The sequence below is a fragment of the Protopterus annectens genome, chromosome 4.part0 (assembly GCF_019279795.1).
Source record: "Protopterus annectens isolate FY-2018-M chromosome 4.part0, PAN1.0, whole genome shotgun sequence".
In the NCBI taxonomy this organism is placed as follows: domain Eukaryota; kingdom Metazoa; phylum Chordata; order Ceratodontiformes; family Protopteridae; genus Protopterus; species Protopterus annectens.
Window position 1 is genome coordinate 1,550,623,314 of NC_056733.1, and position 17,910 is coordinate 1,550,641,223.

Sequence of the window (17,910 nt, forward strand, 5' to 3'; positions counted from 1 at the left end):
GCACGTGTGCGCACATGTAAGCCACTGTGAGCATGTTTCAGATAGTATGCAAGTTGCTCCCCCCTGAGGAAACAAAGAGGAAAAAGAAAGCAACATAATTAATAGGAAGCTAGCAGGGATAACTGCTGAAGCTAGCAGGTGAAAACAATTAGAAGCAGGCAATTACACAGGCAGAATAGTAGCCCAGCCCAGCACTTAAAACTCTGCAAACAGTAGTGCAGGATGTTTCCATTAAGAGACACTGCAAGACAGGAGTAAGCTAATAGAAGTGAAAACTGAAAAAGCTTCACTCAAAGCAGAAATGTTAGGGGCTGCCATAGCTGTCATAATGAGACATAGGCGACTTGCTGAGGGTGGTGACAATGCAGATGGTGCCAGACAACCCACAGTGAGGAGACGGAGAAGAGTGTACAGGCCCAGGGTCACCTACCATGGGTTACATGAGCTGGAGATAGTAGAGTGCTACAGAGTGGACAGAGAGCTCCTGCAGCAAATTGTTGAGCTGTGCAGGCCACGCCTCACACACAGAACCAACAGAGGGGAACCCATCCCAGTGAAAACCAAGGTATGTGTTGGCCTAAGAATACTAGCAACAGGTACCTTCCAGAGACCAACTGGTGATATGATGGGGATATCACAGGCATCATCCTCCAGGGTACTACACCAGTTCCTGGATGCCATGTCAGCACATGTCGGTGATCATGTATATTTCCCCAATGCCCGTGAGGTATTGGCCAGCAATATGCATCTCTTCCAGCAAATAGCGGAATACCCTGAGGTACTGGGTGCAATAGACTGCACGCACATATGCATCAAAGCACCAGCCGGTGAGCGGGGTAGGGCCTACATTAACCGCAAGGGTTTCCCCTGCATCAACTGCCAGGTCGTGTGTGATAATGAATGTGTGTGCTGGCTGCCCTGGGAGTTATCACGATTCCGACATCTGGCATTTGACGCAGCTGTACCAGACATTTGCCAATGGGGACATCCCACACGGACACCTAGTGGGGGATGCAGGTTATGCACTGGAGCCATGGCTGATGACACCCATCAGAAACGCACACACACCTGAACAGGAACGCCATAATGAGGCACACGCACAAGCACGTAATGTGATAGAGCGTGTCTTTGGGCTGCTCAAGTCACGGTTCCGGTGTCTGGACACATCTGGTGGAGCCTTGCAGTACACACCAACTACATGTACCCAAATTGTCATGGTATGTGCTATGCTACATAATATGATCTTGCGAAAACAGCTGCAGCAAGACCAGCATAGGGCCGGGCCAAACAGCCCCCCACCATTGCCAATGCCATCACAGGCAGAGCATGACTCGGAGGAGGAACAACCTGAGCCTGCCCCAGTAGGCAGAAGGAGGTGTGCCCAGTATGCCCCGGCCTTGGCAAAGAGGCAACGCATAGCACATGCACTGGCTCAGTAGGAACCCTGGGAATGATACCCCTCTCTGACTCACTCATATAGTAACAGGGATGCCTAACATGACACAACCTGCTCTCAAACATGTACAGGGAGTGTAGTATGTGCATCCGACAGAGCAGACCTGCAGCACCACCTGAGGCATGATTGCCATGTGTTAAGCAATGTAACACCATCTAGTATATGCAAACATGAAGACCCTGCCTAACATCTCACCCTCACCAAGCATGATGCCACACTATGAAGACAAGAAGATCAAGTACAATAATTGGCTGAAGTAATGCAGTCAGTCAAAGGGGAGCCAATGTGTTACAGGCTGGGAAGATATGCGGAGTTTGACATGATGCACCACCTGCTAGGGGTGGCATGCAACTATCATGCCATGCCCCATGAATATTGGCAAAGGCTGTCAGTACCAACAGCATGCCCTGAATAGGTAAGTCTCAAAACACAAATCCAACCTCATAGGTTCTACAAGGGATAGGAACCTACATGTAATACTACCCCATGACAGATGTATAAACAGCAAGATGTGTGCAGTGTAAACACACACAGTAAGGAGAATGTAGATACCAGTCCTGTAATAGAGAACTGGGCAAGGCTCACATCAGCACCCTAACACAACCAGGTCACACCTCATACTGTGCTGTATAGCCACAAAACATGGAACAAGCTACAATAGGAGGGTGACTAGCAAGAAATGGCAAGGATAACCACACCCCCATGTTGGTACCACAACAAGAAGCAGCATGGAATATCCATGGTCAAATACCAATGGCTAAAACTGCCTCGCAGTATATAGCCTGCTGCAGACCACTGTCCTAATACCAGGAACAGCACCTGGCCTATGTCGGAATACATGAATATATCAAGCCCTCCAAACCACATTATATTGCTCGACTGAAAATACCCAGACATACACCGGTAGCATTGTACTAGCACCAACACAGTAGGAGAAAATTACCCAGATTCCATAAACCAAAATGCCCAGGAACAATGTACTACTCCCACAAGAGGGGTAAGCATACTGGATCTGATAATCAGCAACATGTGTCCTGGATGGCAAGATGAGAAGTGTACCCCTCACTGGTAAGACCAGACCATAGAGTAATCACACTGGATATACACACCCTGACCCCAGTCCCTGGCCAGAATACCACAGTGAAAAACATGTGTAAAGTATAGGTTGCAGCCCTCAAAACTGATGTTGAATCCAGAAAAGGCCCTGTGCAAGTGCAGAATATGGGACACACCACAGAACATGTTATACAGGCATTCCATGAACACAGCCAGGAATGCTTGGAGTATGCAATCACAAATAACAACAACACACAATGCCATACACGCAGGCATCTGGCATGCTGGCCTCCAGCCATTACCAGACCATGCAAGAGAATGAGGAAGATACCACATGATAGAGCAAACATAAAAAGGGAAGTAATCACTGACCAGTAGTATGGCACCAACATATGTCCACACATACAATCCACTAAGTCCAGCCACAACAAGTATAATCTATGAATCCAGAGGCAATGTGACACCAGTACCAAGTACACAGACAACCACAACACCCCCCAATAAATACAAACATATGTGATAGATGCATCCATGTATCCAAACCAGAGGTTGAGCTCCAACAACTCAGTACTGTCAACACTAGTCAGGAGGAGAAGGTAACCACATACACCACAAACCCAGTCCCACATAGACCTACCACAACTGTAAACCAAACACATAAACACAGACAAATATTCCCGGAGGCCTTAATTACAAACACACCACACCAACAGATGCCTCCAAAGTAGATCACAAGCAACCACAACCTTCAAACATAGCACATGCAATGAATAGTACGCAAAGCTGGTGTGCCAAACAGTCACAGGCCCGAAGGAGAAACAACATGCCTGATACAGTCGTAATAGGTGTCTGTATAGGCAGACACACAGCTGTCCCACTCACCAGACTGAACAAGGGAAAGGGTCGAGTAAGATGCTTGTAGGTAGCCACAAAATGCCACTTAACACAAGTACGCAGGTCACCCCAAAGCAAGCAGAAATATGATGCACTCAATGTCCATGCTGGTGTGAATTACCTGAGATGTACCTCCCTGGTCAACATCAAATGAGACATGGATGGTCCCTCCGAGTATGTACCCCAGGGCGGGATGACACTGGCTGTGTGCAGCATCCAACCCTCACAAAGAATGATGCCACAGTACAAACACAGAATGCTCATGTTTAACAGCTGGCACAGTTACAGCTGTCAGTCCAAGAGGGTGTAATGTGTGTCTGCTTGAGATGTCAAGCATGACAAGCCATGCTGCTGTTACAGGGATGGCTGTCAGCTGTTACCCGTGTGCGTCTGGATACTGGATAAGGCCTTTGCTGCCTCCATAGAGCCATATGTAGGCAAGGCCAAAAAGACTACCCACCACCCTAGAAAACATAAATGGTAGGAAACATAAGGGTAATGCTGACCAATGCCAGATGTGTAAACTGTAATATGCATGCCCCTGAGGCACTTCCCATTATGGAGAACATTGATGCCTGTCCAGTGACAGAAGCCTGCTGCAGGACTAGTGATAGTACACCAGCACTACTAGGTTATACCACATACCATGTGTTATGGCCCCAACACTTGCACCAAGACATCAAAGGAGGGGGAGTATCCATATGCAGCACAGACACCCATATAGCCAGGTAACTGACAATGCAAAAAGCAGCAGACACCACCCATGTGCACATAACTGTAGTCAAAACTGCTGTACAGTCTGTAGCATGCGACAGACCACACTCTCACACACAAGAACACCACCCAGACATCCGAAGACACTGGACAGTATGGATGTCCCACCAAATACCAGACAAGGTACACAAAGTACCACATAGGTATCAAACCATTATGTATGCAAGGAGTCATCAGGGACCTAGGGACACAGGTCGACATTTATCTGTCATGTGACAACCACAATGCCAATGTGGCTATGAAGACTGTTGATACTGGACACCGTATCATGAAAGGCTTTACATCAACATCAACAGAGGTCACTGTGCCGCTGTACTGTTCCCTTATCAGACCCATAATCTAGTACAATGACTCATATGGGATGTACCATACGTGACACCTGCAGCGGTTCGGAAGACCTCATAGTTACCCCACCAAAAGGCTAAAGGGTGTGAAATATATGTCATATGCTGCCTGGCTATAGACACCCCAGCTGACTGCAGTCACACACTGCCTACACAGAGGCATTGTATGTCTGTTGTACCAGGCCATGTCCAACACAGGAGTAATGGATATGCTACACCACAGGAAATCAAAGCCATTGGAGCTGTGAGAGTCACAGATGTCAACCTCAACACATAATGAAATAAGATGTGCTGGAGGGACAGATACATAACCCATAGGCTCCCCACACCCAGAAACAGGATCCCAATCCATGGTAGGCAGAGCCCCTCACTGACACCCCTCAACAGGAATATTGCCAAGTGGATGGATGACCGTACATGTATACTGGGGGTACCCACTGTGTCACGACCAGACAGAGGCACAGTGAAGAACCTCATAAATGGCCATAATTGAACATAGCAAGGGGTGGCGAAAGACACACACACTCTAGCTAGGCTTACTAATGGCCTAGGGTGTCTAGCCTACTATGAACCCATGAACCTATGAAGATACAACACGTACAGGACACTAAGGATAATCACAAGGCTTACCCAACTGATGGTAGAACCATGTTGGGCATCCAAAGATATGCTCCGAATCACACAGATATTACAAACAACATACCAAACACACACACATATTGCTAACATACAACCTGTCAGGTGCAGTGCAAACACCCCCCCCCCACCAAGTACAAAATACCTATCCCAGCAGATGGTCCCCTGACATTGCAGATGCTGAGATAACAGCCATCATCTGCAAAGCAGAACACACAGCAGCAAAGGTATGTAATGGTGTCCTGTGCTGAGGCCAACATGGACCCCAAGAGTAATGGAATGCAAAATCACACTATTGGCCAATGTCAGCCTTACCACAGGATATGTACCCAAAGAGCAGTGTACAACAACAGTGGTCCTTCACAACAAAGGTGTTGCCTGAATGGATACTCCAAACTACCACCCCAGGATCCTGACAAGCTTGTTCTGCACATCTATGGAAAGGATCAGTATGTACCACAGACAGAAGGCTAATGTGGACTTACTGATACTGGACCCTACACACTGTGGCTGTTGTAACTGCAGAACCGTCCCCTAAACATGTCTGACCCATTTGAAGCAGTCATTAAGGTCATTGATGAGGGCTATGTGGTCCACACAGCATAGCTGGACCGTGCACATGCTTCTAGACAATACCGTACGTGTTCAGTGTGGATATGTTCACCAGCTTAAATATACACCCCTATGTCAGTAGAGGGGTTGCAAAGCAGACCAACGACAGAACTGACATGGTCAGACATGCCGCATCCATGTCAGACTACAAAGCGGATATGAGTGGCATCCCACAAGGCCTGGTCTTGGCCCCACCCCCGTTCTGTATACATGTCCCATAGGTATAGGCCAACATGGAAGGACTGTGACTGAGCATGTATGCAGAGGAGTACAAACAGCCCACCATATCCAACCCCCAGCTGACACAAGCAACCCACAAAAGGGCCACCTACAAACAGACAACTGTAGCCATAGCCATGTCAGCAAGCTAATCGCAGAACTGTGTATAGACAACCACCGTGGATATACAGTAAGTGCCCACAAATTACCACACAGGTGTTAACCCATGAGGCACCTAACATGTAATGTGAGACCTGGGTACAAAGGGTGATAAATATCCTGCACTGGACAAACATGTGTCTGTAGTGTTCGCAGAAACATGTACCATATACCCACCCAAACATGAAGGCTGGCAGATGTAGATAAGGGGAACTCACTCTGGCTCTGCAGCCATCCTCCATCAGCATCACAACTGACTAAAATAGCCCCTGTCGGATATACCGCAGCAGACACCTCCAACAACTGTAAAGTCCACAACAGTACCCCACCAGGGGTAGCAAAGAGCATGAACAGATGCCATGTGTTGCCTGAGTAAAAAAACTGCAGCCTCACACACCGCCATCCTTCCCAGCTACAGGAAAGCTGTGCCTGATGTATGAAGCCATGTCCAACCTGGAATGAATGAACATGTTGCACCTTGTACAATCTGAATGGCAGTGAGCTATGCACATGAGAGACCTGAACCCCAGCACTGACATACATAGGACAAGCTGTACAAAATGATCCATAACACAGAAGGCACCCCCACACTTCAGTAAACTCCTGGTACAGGTCAGCCAGAGTGCCACATATTGACACCCCTCAAGAGGCATCCTGATGAGTGTATGGGAGATGGTAGGCTACCCTGGGTATCACTGTTATGTCAGATGTAGACAGAGGCACAGTATACCAACCATGACATATGTAATGGCAAACTAAAGTTACAATGTGTGTCGAAGGACAAACACACCCTGTGACTACCATCAGAAATGGCCTACGGAACATCGCTAGTGTTTGCCAATGTCCACCCATGTTGTGGAATACACTAGCAATGTTGGACGAGCCTGGTGTAGGTAGTCCATATCTGAACATATTGCAACATGGTCATATGTGCACAACTGGCCCCTACACAGTCTGTTGTGCTCACTATGAAGATGTCAAGCAGTGATAGGACTAAAGCCCAGGATACTGTCCACTACAGTGAAAGTACTGAACCAGTACACTATACGGTACTACAGTGTTAGGTCATTATGAAAGTATGTTGAGAACTGTCTGCAAAGTATCCCATGCAATTCCTATAGGCACAGTATAATCACTGTTGTGGCAGACATGAAGCAGTTGGCCAGTTAGTACACAACATGACACCCAGCACACAATCATAAACGTGCGATAATGTTGAAGGTCACGCACACCCAAATATGTGTTAGACTTCAGAGTGCAACATATGGAAAGCTCACACTGGGCATGCTCTCACACTTTGATAAATGAGGCATATGTCAGACAACATGCCATGGAAAGGCTGAACTGGGCATGCTCACACACTTAGGCCATATCTCTGTGTAGCAGTTGGCCACACATATCTGGTATTTGTACGTGTCAGTCCAGGAACCAACCACAACACAGCAATCAGCCCAGTGCACACAGTAAATGACCACAGAGACATAAGTGATATAGTGGATCGCCATCATATGCAAACATCTGCCACAGATACACAAGTTGGTCATAGGAACAGGGAATGCTATGGCAATAAAGACCTGCAAACAGTAGAACAGCACAACAAATATTGTGCATCCGACAATTGAACATATGGGTGTAGAGGTCAATACTAGGCTTCTTGCCCCAGGGAATGACAGCTCAGCCAGAGTGTGCTTGGCATCTGCATCCCCAGGATAGTAGGCTACCATGCCACTGTAAAGTAGGTCACAGAAGGCAACATGTGAGGCTAGTGAGCTGTGCCTCTGTCAAGCAGGGGCACCGTGGAGGTCTCAGGGATTGAATGTGCTAAGCCACAGCCATATTGTCGGTGTGTGCTGTGTGAGGGTTGCTGAGGATCTCTGACAGTAGGTGTCCGTCAATAACAGACTGAGGGGAGCCCTATCTGCATTCTCTGGACAATTCCACTGTCAACACTGTGTTGTAATGAGTATGTGTGAATGAAGTGCCATGCTGGAACTGTCCACAGATGTCCTCCCTCTGTGGGCTACAGCTTTGCAATGTATTAGGTCACTCTGTCTGTTGAACGGCGCATATATGGCCGGTGTACAGCTGACAGGTGTCTTATTGTGGAGCAGTCATGGGTATATGTGGGATAGCATGACCAATGCAAACTGTACACATGTACATAGGATGCAAGTGTCAAGGATTATGCTGAGTGGCCAGTATAGTCCTCCAGCATGGGTCCTCTGAAGTCATCCACCCCAGTCTACACAAGTGTAGAGTCTGCTTGTGCTAAACACAGTTTGTGTGCAGTGAGAACCTTGCCTGGGGGTGGAGATGAGATATGGATGTCCAGGGAAAGGTGGTCATGGTCAGATATCAACAATGGTGGTCTACCTCTGGTGTGGAACAGTGAGTACCCACGTTGCAGATGGACAGGTGCAATATGTATTCACCCATGTGGCTGTGGTGTGTGGTTCTGCCATAGCACATGGACCCACAAATTGTAGTGGCTGTAGGGTAAAGTGGTAGAGGCCTGAGTAGTTCTCACACACAATATGCCTGTACCTGATGTTAACAACTGGAATGGTGTATGTGAATACCTGCATATCCTGGCACTGTTCCCAGGGAAGCTAAGTGTGTGTCCTGGATGTGGGTGTGGTGTTCTGGACTGGTTGTGTTGTGTGTTACAGGTCCTTTGGTCCCAAAGCACGGTATAGAACATAACTTGCCAGTGCGATGTGCATATCTGACCCTGACGTAGGTGGCTGCAAATGCATATATATGCTATCCCCCACCTGACAGGTAGTACTATATCTACATACCTCTGTGAAAATAAAGATGTCAGCACCCTAGAAATACTACAGGTGCAGAACAGATGCCCAGTAATTCAGATAGTGCACTCTGCTAATCCGTCTCCCTCAAGTGTCATAATATAGTTAGGTAGGGGTTCAAATGCTGTGTGGGTGAGTGGGGTTTGTGTGTGTGAAAGGCTGTGAGAGGGAAATGTCCCTTTTGGCAACTGGGAAAACACACTACAGGATGCACACTCCCCTTTCTAAACACAGATGATGTCAGCACCCTATAAGTACAGCAGGAGAAAGAAAGGCTCCCAGTAATGGGAATGGCGCACTCTGCTAATGCATTTCTCCTGAGTATCGTAATGTAGTTAGGTAGGAGTTTGAAACCTGTAAATGACATGTGTGTGTATTTGGATGTGGGGAGGTCGTGTGTGTGCATTTCCGTATAAAAAACATGTTAGTTTTGGCAATCAGGAGATCACACTACCTGATGCACATTACCCTTTCAAAATACTGATGTTGTCAGCACCCTATAAGTATAGCCAGAGAAGAAGAACTATCTAGTAAACCGAACAGTGCGCTTTGCTAATGCGTCTCTCTCACGTGTCATGACCTAGTTAGGTAGGGGAATGAATCCTGCAAATGGCAAGTGTGCATGTGTGTGGGGGTAGTAATGTGTGTGTAAATGCAAGTGTGAGTGCACAGATCCATTTGGCAAATACTACAATACACCAGATGCTGCATACTCTCCCAGTAAACACAGGGGATGTCATCACACTATCAGCACAGCCAAACAGGGCTAGTTGGCTAGTAATGCCAATAGTGTGCTCTGCTACTGGGTCTATTACCATTGTCAGAGTTCAGATAGGTATGTTTTGGTAACCCACAACTGTCATGTGTGGTTGTGTCACACAGTATGACCTTGTGTGGGTGTTTGTACATAACAATGCATGCCATTGCCTAAACCAGCAATGGCATTGCACACATGATGTATGTGTTTGACACATACACATAAATATCTGTGACCTTCAGTAGTTACCATGTCTGACACATGCTTCGAGTGGTTAAATGGTATTTGCAATGTATACCAATATGACTGTGTCTTACTGTGCAGGGTCCGCACGTGGTATGTCCCTATACAGTGTGGGTGTCTATGGTGAAAGACCTACAGCAGGGGATACACATCTGGTCTGGGCCATATAGTGTACATGTAGTCGATGTACAGGTGCTGCATGTTCCCACCTGTTGTGGTAGTGGTAACATGTCATTCCACTGCAATTCGGTGACCACATGCTGTGAACTCTTCAACTAGTGTGTTGTAGCTACAGTAATGCTCACATACAATGTTTGGCTGGATGCAGTACGGCCTTATAAACACAGTTCTTGAGACTGTCATATTGCCAGTGTTGTTATGGAGGATAGGTGCTCTTCCTGTGTATGTGAGGGTTGTGTGTGCCAGGCTATGAACCAGATGGCAGTCCAACACACTGTCAGCTGCACATGAGTAGGCCCTGATGGTTTGTGCTGTGCCAACAACCTGGAGGTGTGTGTATCTGTGTTACCTTGGGATACCACCCCCTATCCATGTGTGTTACATGTGTAGGGGATGACAGGCATGGTATGGGGCATAACCTGTCAGTGATGGGTAACACCTGTGAGCCATGAATCATGAATCTGGTACTGCACAGACATTGCAGTTCACCGTGCTGAGGGCAGTGTCTGGTGTATGCATCTTCCGGTGTACACTGCTGTTGTGTAGCAGCACTGTTAGTGTCCTAACCTGTGTGATACCCATGGAGGTCGCTATGTAAACCATGTCCTGCAGCATAAGGCAGTATGTGTGTACCAAGGAGCTTTGCCATTATACATCGGGCCATGGGTGTCACGTGCAAGATGACCCATGCACATCATTGTGGCTTCCCTAGCATGTAAGCACACGTTGACAGCCAGTGGATACCCTATGAATGACAGTGGAGACTGAGCATAATGTAGACATACAACACCCTTCCCACATATAGTGGTAGAATACCTGGTGAGGGTATGTTGGCAACCAACATCAGGCTCATACTGGCCTGTGCCACATGCTGAGAAATCCATTCTATGTTCCCTATCATGTAGTCCAGGGAGGTATGTCTCAGGCAGCCACACTGGCATGGTCAATGAGTGAGTCATATCTGTCCATGCCTCTGACTGACTTGTATGCATGTGTGCTGTGGTGGACCATAGTGCCCCTGAGTCATATCACTGTGACCTTCACCAGATACAGCCTGTTGAGCGGGACCCAAGTGCAGCACACAAGACAGGTACCTGACACGTCTGTAGCAGGTGCGTTGTGTAGCCCTACAGGCTGTGAGTGTGTGGCACAGGGGATGTGCATGCCATGTGTGGCATGTGCTCTGTTCCGACGGAACATATGCCTGTGTGCCAGCTGCGGAGGTGTGTGATGCCCAGGCAGGCTGCTATTCTGAGTCCCCACGTATGCCCCAGTGTGTTCAGCATGCTGTCAGTGTGTGTCAATGTCTGACTGGTATTGTCGTCACTGTAATATATTGTATTGATTTATTTATTTATCCTACATTTGTTGACTGGGATAGCCCGACTGGATGCATGTCCATTTCAGGGAGGCCCGTGGAGACAAGCTACGAGGATAGCAGATACAGCATTACATAATACTAGCATTACATATTACAAACAGATTATTTACAGAAATTACATAAGTAAGCAAGTCAAACATGTTCCACAGGTTAATGTTAGACCTGAGCACAAGTCAGGATTAAATTAAAATTACACAGTAAAGTGGTTCACAGATTTTACACATTCGAGTTAGCCAGGCTTGATACATTGACATAGCCAGTTAAGTGACAAATGTTGTTTGAGTCTATTGTTAAATTGACCTAAGGTGGACAGTAGGGTAATATCAGCTGGAAGTGAGTTCTAGGATCTACTTACAGGGTTTGCAAAAAGAGAATCACCGGCTGTGTTATTAAACTTGCTAATCTGAAGTAGTACTTTGTTAGAGGATCGCAGCAGTCTAGGATTGTTATAGGGGGGTGATAATATTTGAAGTGCAGGAATATTGTTTGGATTATAGAGGATTTTATAGGCCATAATCAGTTGGTTATACTGTATTAGGCTGGGTATTGCAAGCCAACCAAGCTGATTTAGATTGATGCAATGATGTGTCCTAAAAGGCAGCCCAGTGGCAAACCTGGCAATGTGGTTGTAGCAAATTGATTGTTTGTTAAGGACAGTCTTGTTCATATTTGAGAGTAGAGGGATGCATACAGAAGGGTTGAAACAAGGTATGAGCGAGCTATGGCACCTTTAGCTGGAGGGGATAGGAAGGCTTTAATTCTGTAAAGTGACCCTAGTTTTCTATTGATGGCTTTGATAATCTGGTTAACATTTATGTCACATTTGAGATTATTGTCTGTGATGACACCTAATAGTTTCGGAGATGGGTCAGGGGAGATTATTGTACCATCAGTTGATGTTATGGTAACGGTGAAAGTGGTAGACCTACGTATTGGTGAAATAACAGCAGTTTAGTTTGATTGGGATTTAGGATCAGACGATGTTCAGAAAGCCAGTTTGCTATTGTATTAAAGGTGGTCTGGGTAGCTGACCATAACTCTACTGGAGAAGTGGCTGAGCAGATCAGAGTAGAGTATTCAGCATATTGGATACAGCTGACTTTTGGGATGACAGTATAAAGGTCGTTAATGAAGATGAAGAACAGCAAGGGCCCTAGTATAGAGCCTTGTGGTACTCTGAGGGTGTTAGGTAGAAGGTTAGAGAGTTTGTTCTGCCAGAGGCCAGCCTGCTGTCGACCATGCAGGTAGGATTGAAACCATTGGAAGGCTCCAGTATCTAGACAGTCTTTGCAGGGTGTGGAGTACAAGTTGGTGATCAACCATATCGTATGCCTTTGAAATATCCAAAAAGAGGGCTGCGGATATATAATTATTGTTGCAAGTATGGCTTATGGTGTTAGTAAAGGCTAGGAGGCCTGACGTAGTGCTGTGATGAGGATGTAAGCCATGCTGAGTGTCTGCCATAATGTGAGTTTGGATTAGGTGGTCCATGACTTGTCTATGACGAACGTTTCCATAATCTTTGCAAGTGGAGAGAGTATAGCTATTGACCTATAATTGGAGACTTCAGTAGAGCTGCCTCCTTTGTGAAGTGGGATTACATATGACATTTTCCAGATGGTGGGAAAGTTAGATTCTAACATGGTTCCTTTGATTACCTTTGAGACGGGGTAAACAATAGCATCATCTGGTTTTGATAGGTACTCGGCAGGGAGTTGATCAGCAGAAAGTGTAGTGGGTTTCACTGTTACAATCAAGGTATGGAGAAGTGAAGTGGCAACTGGTTGGCAGCTGGACGCAAGTAGTTTTCTAGGGGTGCTACTTTCAGGACCAGGGGAGCTAGGAGGTAGATGGCTAGCTAGGGCCTGAAATGTCTCAGTAAAGAACTGGTCAAAACTATCAGGAACATCTTCAGTGGTATTATCAATAGTAGCAGCAGGGATTGGGGTTGACGTTTGTCCAGGACGTAGTATATATGACATGCAGCCTGACAGGGTATGGCATTACTGGGTTCAGAGAGACCAGTCCCCAGATTGGCTGTGTGGTGGCATTCCACACATGTGTTGTACGTTCCTGGCCAAGGGTGATGGCTGACTGCATACATGTGGCAGCCGTGACAATGACACATGACTCACATAAACCACAACTGGACCATAAAGGCGATTCACAGGTTATCTTTGCACATGCTACCCTAGTAGTGTGATTGCCATGGTGAGTACCAACACATAGAGCCAATGGGGAACAACGTACTGAAGGTGTGTATGTGTGGGTGTACCGCTACTGTTTCATAGCACTAACATATATGACTGCACACGTGGGTAAATGCCAGGTAAGACGTGTGCAATGTGTCACAGGCAACATACATGCGTACAGGACAGACAGTGACGTTCTGTCATGTGCAAAGTTGACATACGTATCGTACGCTATGCAGATGTCACTAGAAGTCTACAGAAGCACTGTAACTCTGCATTGCAGGTGTAAGCAGTGTTCCAGGGGACCCCAAGCGAACATGCATGCAAGCAAAGCTACAGTAAACAGGGCTGGAAGTAGTGCATTATACAACAAAGAAGGGGTAACAATAACAGTAAATAACAATGCAAATATGTAGGCACTATCAACATGTACCCAGGAATATGCAGCGCAGATGCCCATGGTAGAACCGATATTATGTCATACTTATTTGTGATTTGGATTACATTGGTACTGCACACATATCTACATGCGAACATCCACATGGCATAGTTGTTGTGGGCAACTTGACACCATTACTGTACATGTCCACCATTGCATATCACTACTTGCGTTAGCTTTCCCCCTGTGCTACCCATGTATGCGGCTATCTGTTGACAACCTTACCACCAGCATGCAATTATGTGCAGCTGTTATACTTTGGTATGTACTATGGGTGCAGATAACAATTCAGGACATTCATACAGTTACTGCAACAGGCATGCTGGGATAAACACACAGTCATAGCAGCACACTGTACTGTTACCAACATGATACTACTAATGCACTTCTATGTAGTCACCCTGTGCATCAGCAACGTGTTTACCTGTTCCCGCAATGATGTTGGAGATTGCAGGAGGTGGCACAGTGTCATCATATGCACAGGGTGTGGATTAGGTATGCCTGAGTAAGCCACTGATGCCACCAATTGACATGTGTGTGTATGTGTGTTGGTGAGGGGCAGCAGTACAGGGTGGGGCAGTGTTGGTGCAGTGTGTGCATGTATGTGGTTGCCCTAGGTGTTAACATTTCGCATGTGTGTATGCACGCACACAGTTCCACCTCATGGCTGCTATATACAGGGGTTTGTGGACAGCCACAGACTGCACCTGGCAGGCCATACAGATCAGTGTCTGTGTGCACGGACACGGTACCTGTGCCTGGCAGGGGTGCTACGGACCGTATCCAGTACAAAGCCAGACTGGGTACTGTCATCAGAAGCGGGAGTGTGTTGACTGGACACAAGTCTCTGTTGGGACTGTCCAGAGCCACATGCACGTGGTCTCCTGGGGCGTTTCGATGACAGCACAGACCCAGCATTGCTGGGGCTGCTGCTGGCACTATGGGGGTGTGCCCGAGCCTGTTGTCGTCCATGCCGACTGCCAGCTGCTGCTGCTGCCGGCATACAGCCACATCGATGCCGCAAATGCCCACCATTGCCCTGGCTCATGGACATCTGGTTGTGGAACTGCTGTAATATATCCCCACAACGTCTGTCTATGACATCGGTGAAGTTACGGATAGCATCTGCAATGTCACGCATACTGTCTGTCATGGCTGTGCAACATGCTCTCAGCTCCCTCAGACCCTGTCTGGTGCACCTTTCCATATATGACTGTGCCTGCATGACAGTCCGAAACATAGCTGAGGTTGACAGACCTCTTTGGGCACGACAGCCAGAGGCAGTACGCCCACGGATGCTCCCACGAGAACCCATGGGCAACTGTCTGTGTGGTACCATCGGAGGACCCTGCCCATGGCTGCTGTGTGGGGATGCATGTGCCACAGGTACCACATTACCCTGGTCTATGCCCACTGTATCCTGTCCATCACCGAGGGACTATGGTGACAAAGGATGTACAGGCAGGATGACTGTGCGCATTGATGGGGTTGACAGCTGTGTACTGTCAATTGGCTGACCAATGGCAGACCCTGACACACCTTCCTGTACCATTACACAAATATCATCATTACCAGTAGCCATGGCACAGGATTCAGGTTCCCTGCTGCAGGTCAACAAAGCAGCCCCAGAACCTGTGGGATGAAGACAGGAAACACAGTTTACAGTCTCCAGATATTGTTACCAGTGATGCACTTATACACACATGCACACATGCACACATGGACACATGCATACAGGCACACATGCACACATGCACACAGGCACACATGCACACAGGCACACATGCACACATGCAGACATGCACACGTGGACACATGCACACGTGGACACATGCACACATGCACACATGCACACGTGGACACATGCACACATGGACACATGCACACATGCACACATGGGCACATGCACACATGCACACAGGCACACGTGGTCACATGTACACATGCACACATGCACATATGCACACATGCACACGTGGACACAGGCATACATGCACACATGCACACTTGCACACATGCACACGTGGACACAGGCACACATGTACAGATGCACACGTGGACACAAGCACACCTGCACACATGCACACATGCACACATGGGCACAGGCACACCTGCACACATGCACACCCCGCAGTATACACACAGAGCACTACTGAGTTACACTACTGTTACTAGCATTATCAGGACTATTATAGGTTATGTTAAACACACTCACCAGCATGGATGGCCTGTCTTGCTGTAACCCTGGAGGGACCTGCAGAAATGATGAGATTAATGTCAGTGGGCACAACTGTGCCATTGATATTGCATATGATACAGTGTACAGAACAGTCAGGTGTACATATGGCATATTACCTGCACGCTCCATGTCGTGCTGCTGTGAGGAACCAGCCTCCATCATAATGCAGGTGTACTGCTGTTGGTGTTCCGGGGCTGGAGCCACAACACTTAGGAGTAGCCCCTCCAGTCTGGTGAGGGGGGGGGATGTGTGGCCACCCCACCTCCTGTGGCGACCTGTTGCCTGTGGATATCTGATGCACACTGCCGGACACTTCGGATTAAATCACTGCAGTGATGTCGTACCTGCTCATATGTCCTGTTATGCGTGCCAATATAATTTACCCTACGGTCAAGGTCTTGCCACAGTGCGGCCCTCTTCTGCTGATTCTGACTGGTGCGGGAAAACAGGATGTCATACTCCCGCACCAGGCTCTGGTGGATCTCCTCATCTTCCGCCACAGAGTAGGTGGGGTTACGCTGTCGCGCCATCTCCCTGGAAGAGAACACAGACAGGATATCAGCAGACCATGTCAGCAATATATGGCACACATACTATACATGATACTCATGTGTAGTGATATACTACCACTCCCATATGTTGCATGTGTGTGTGTGTGTGTGTGTCGTGGTGGATACACAGGTACATGGCCAGATATTAGTGCTCAGCCAACACCTGTGCAACAATACCTGCCACATTCCACACAACATAGTAGCATGCCCCATCGGTCAGCACACACTGACAGGTGCAATGCACAACCTCACTCTGGGGGTTCATCCCAAGGTACTGTATGTGGGACACCGTCCACTACTGTGATGTGGACAGACGTTACTCGGCCTGGATATACATATCCCACCACCACCACCACCAGCACAGTAGACTACTTTGATATGTATGTGATTAGACAGATATTCACTTGCTGGGACTGAGATGGTATCCATGCAGCACACTGGGCCAGTGGAAGCCACAAGCCACACTGCTGACCCCTTTGCAAATGCTTAACATGGACATGCCACGGATTGCATGGAACTTGCACACACATTTCTAAGCCAGACCCTATGCACAAAGGTTAGGCATCCTGTCCGGTGGACCCTAGACAGAGGCAGATTGTATAACAATAGCAGGAGGCTACTGCAGGACAGAGCACATTCACATTACGGGAAGGCATCTGTGGTCAGCACTGTTACTACGCTACGGTCCGTCATAACAACTGCCACGGCCTACTCTGGGAGGGAAATGGACACAAACACTATGGATGACCACAAGGCCTTCTTCAGTTATGTTACACATACGGACCACATGCCTCAGATATGCTCTGTGTTAATCCACTCCTACTTAACATTCACCAAACACATGGATATTGGCAACAATCTTGCAGACATGTTCGGTGCATGTATCCCCCCTCCTTCTCCCCCACCTTTAAATTATTTATCCCAGCTGGATGTAACCTCCCTATCTTCTCACATGTCCAGGTGAGGGC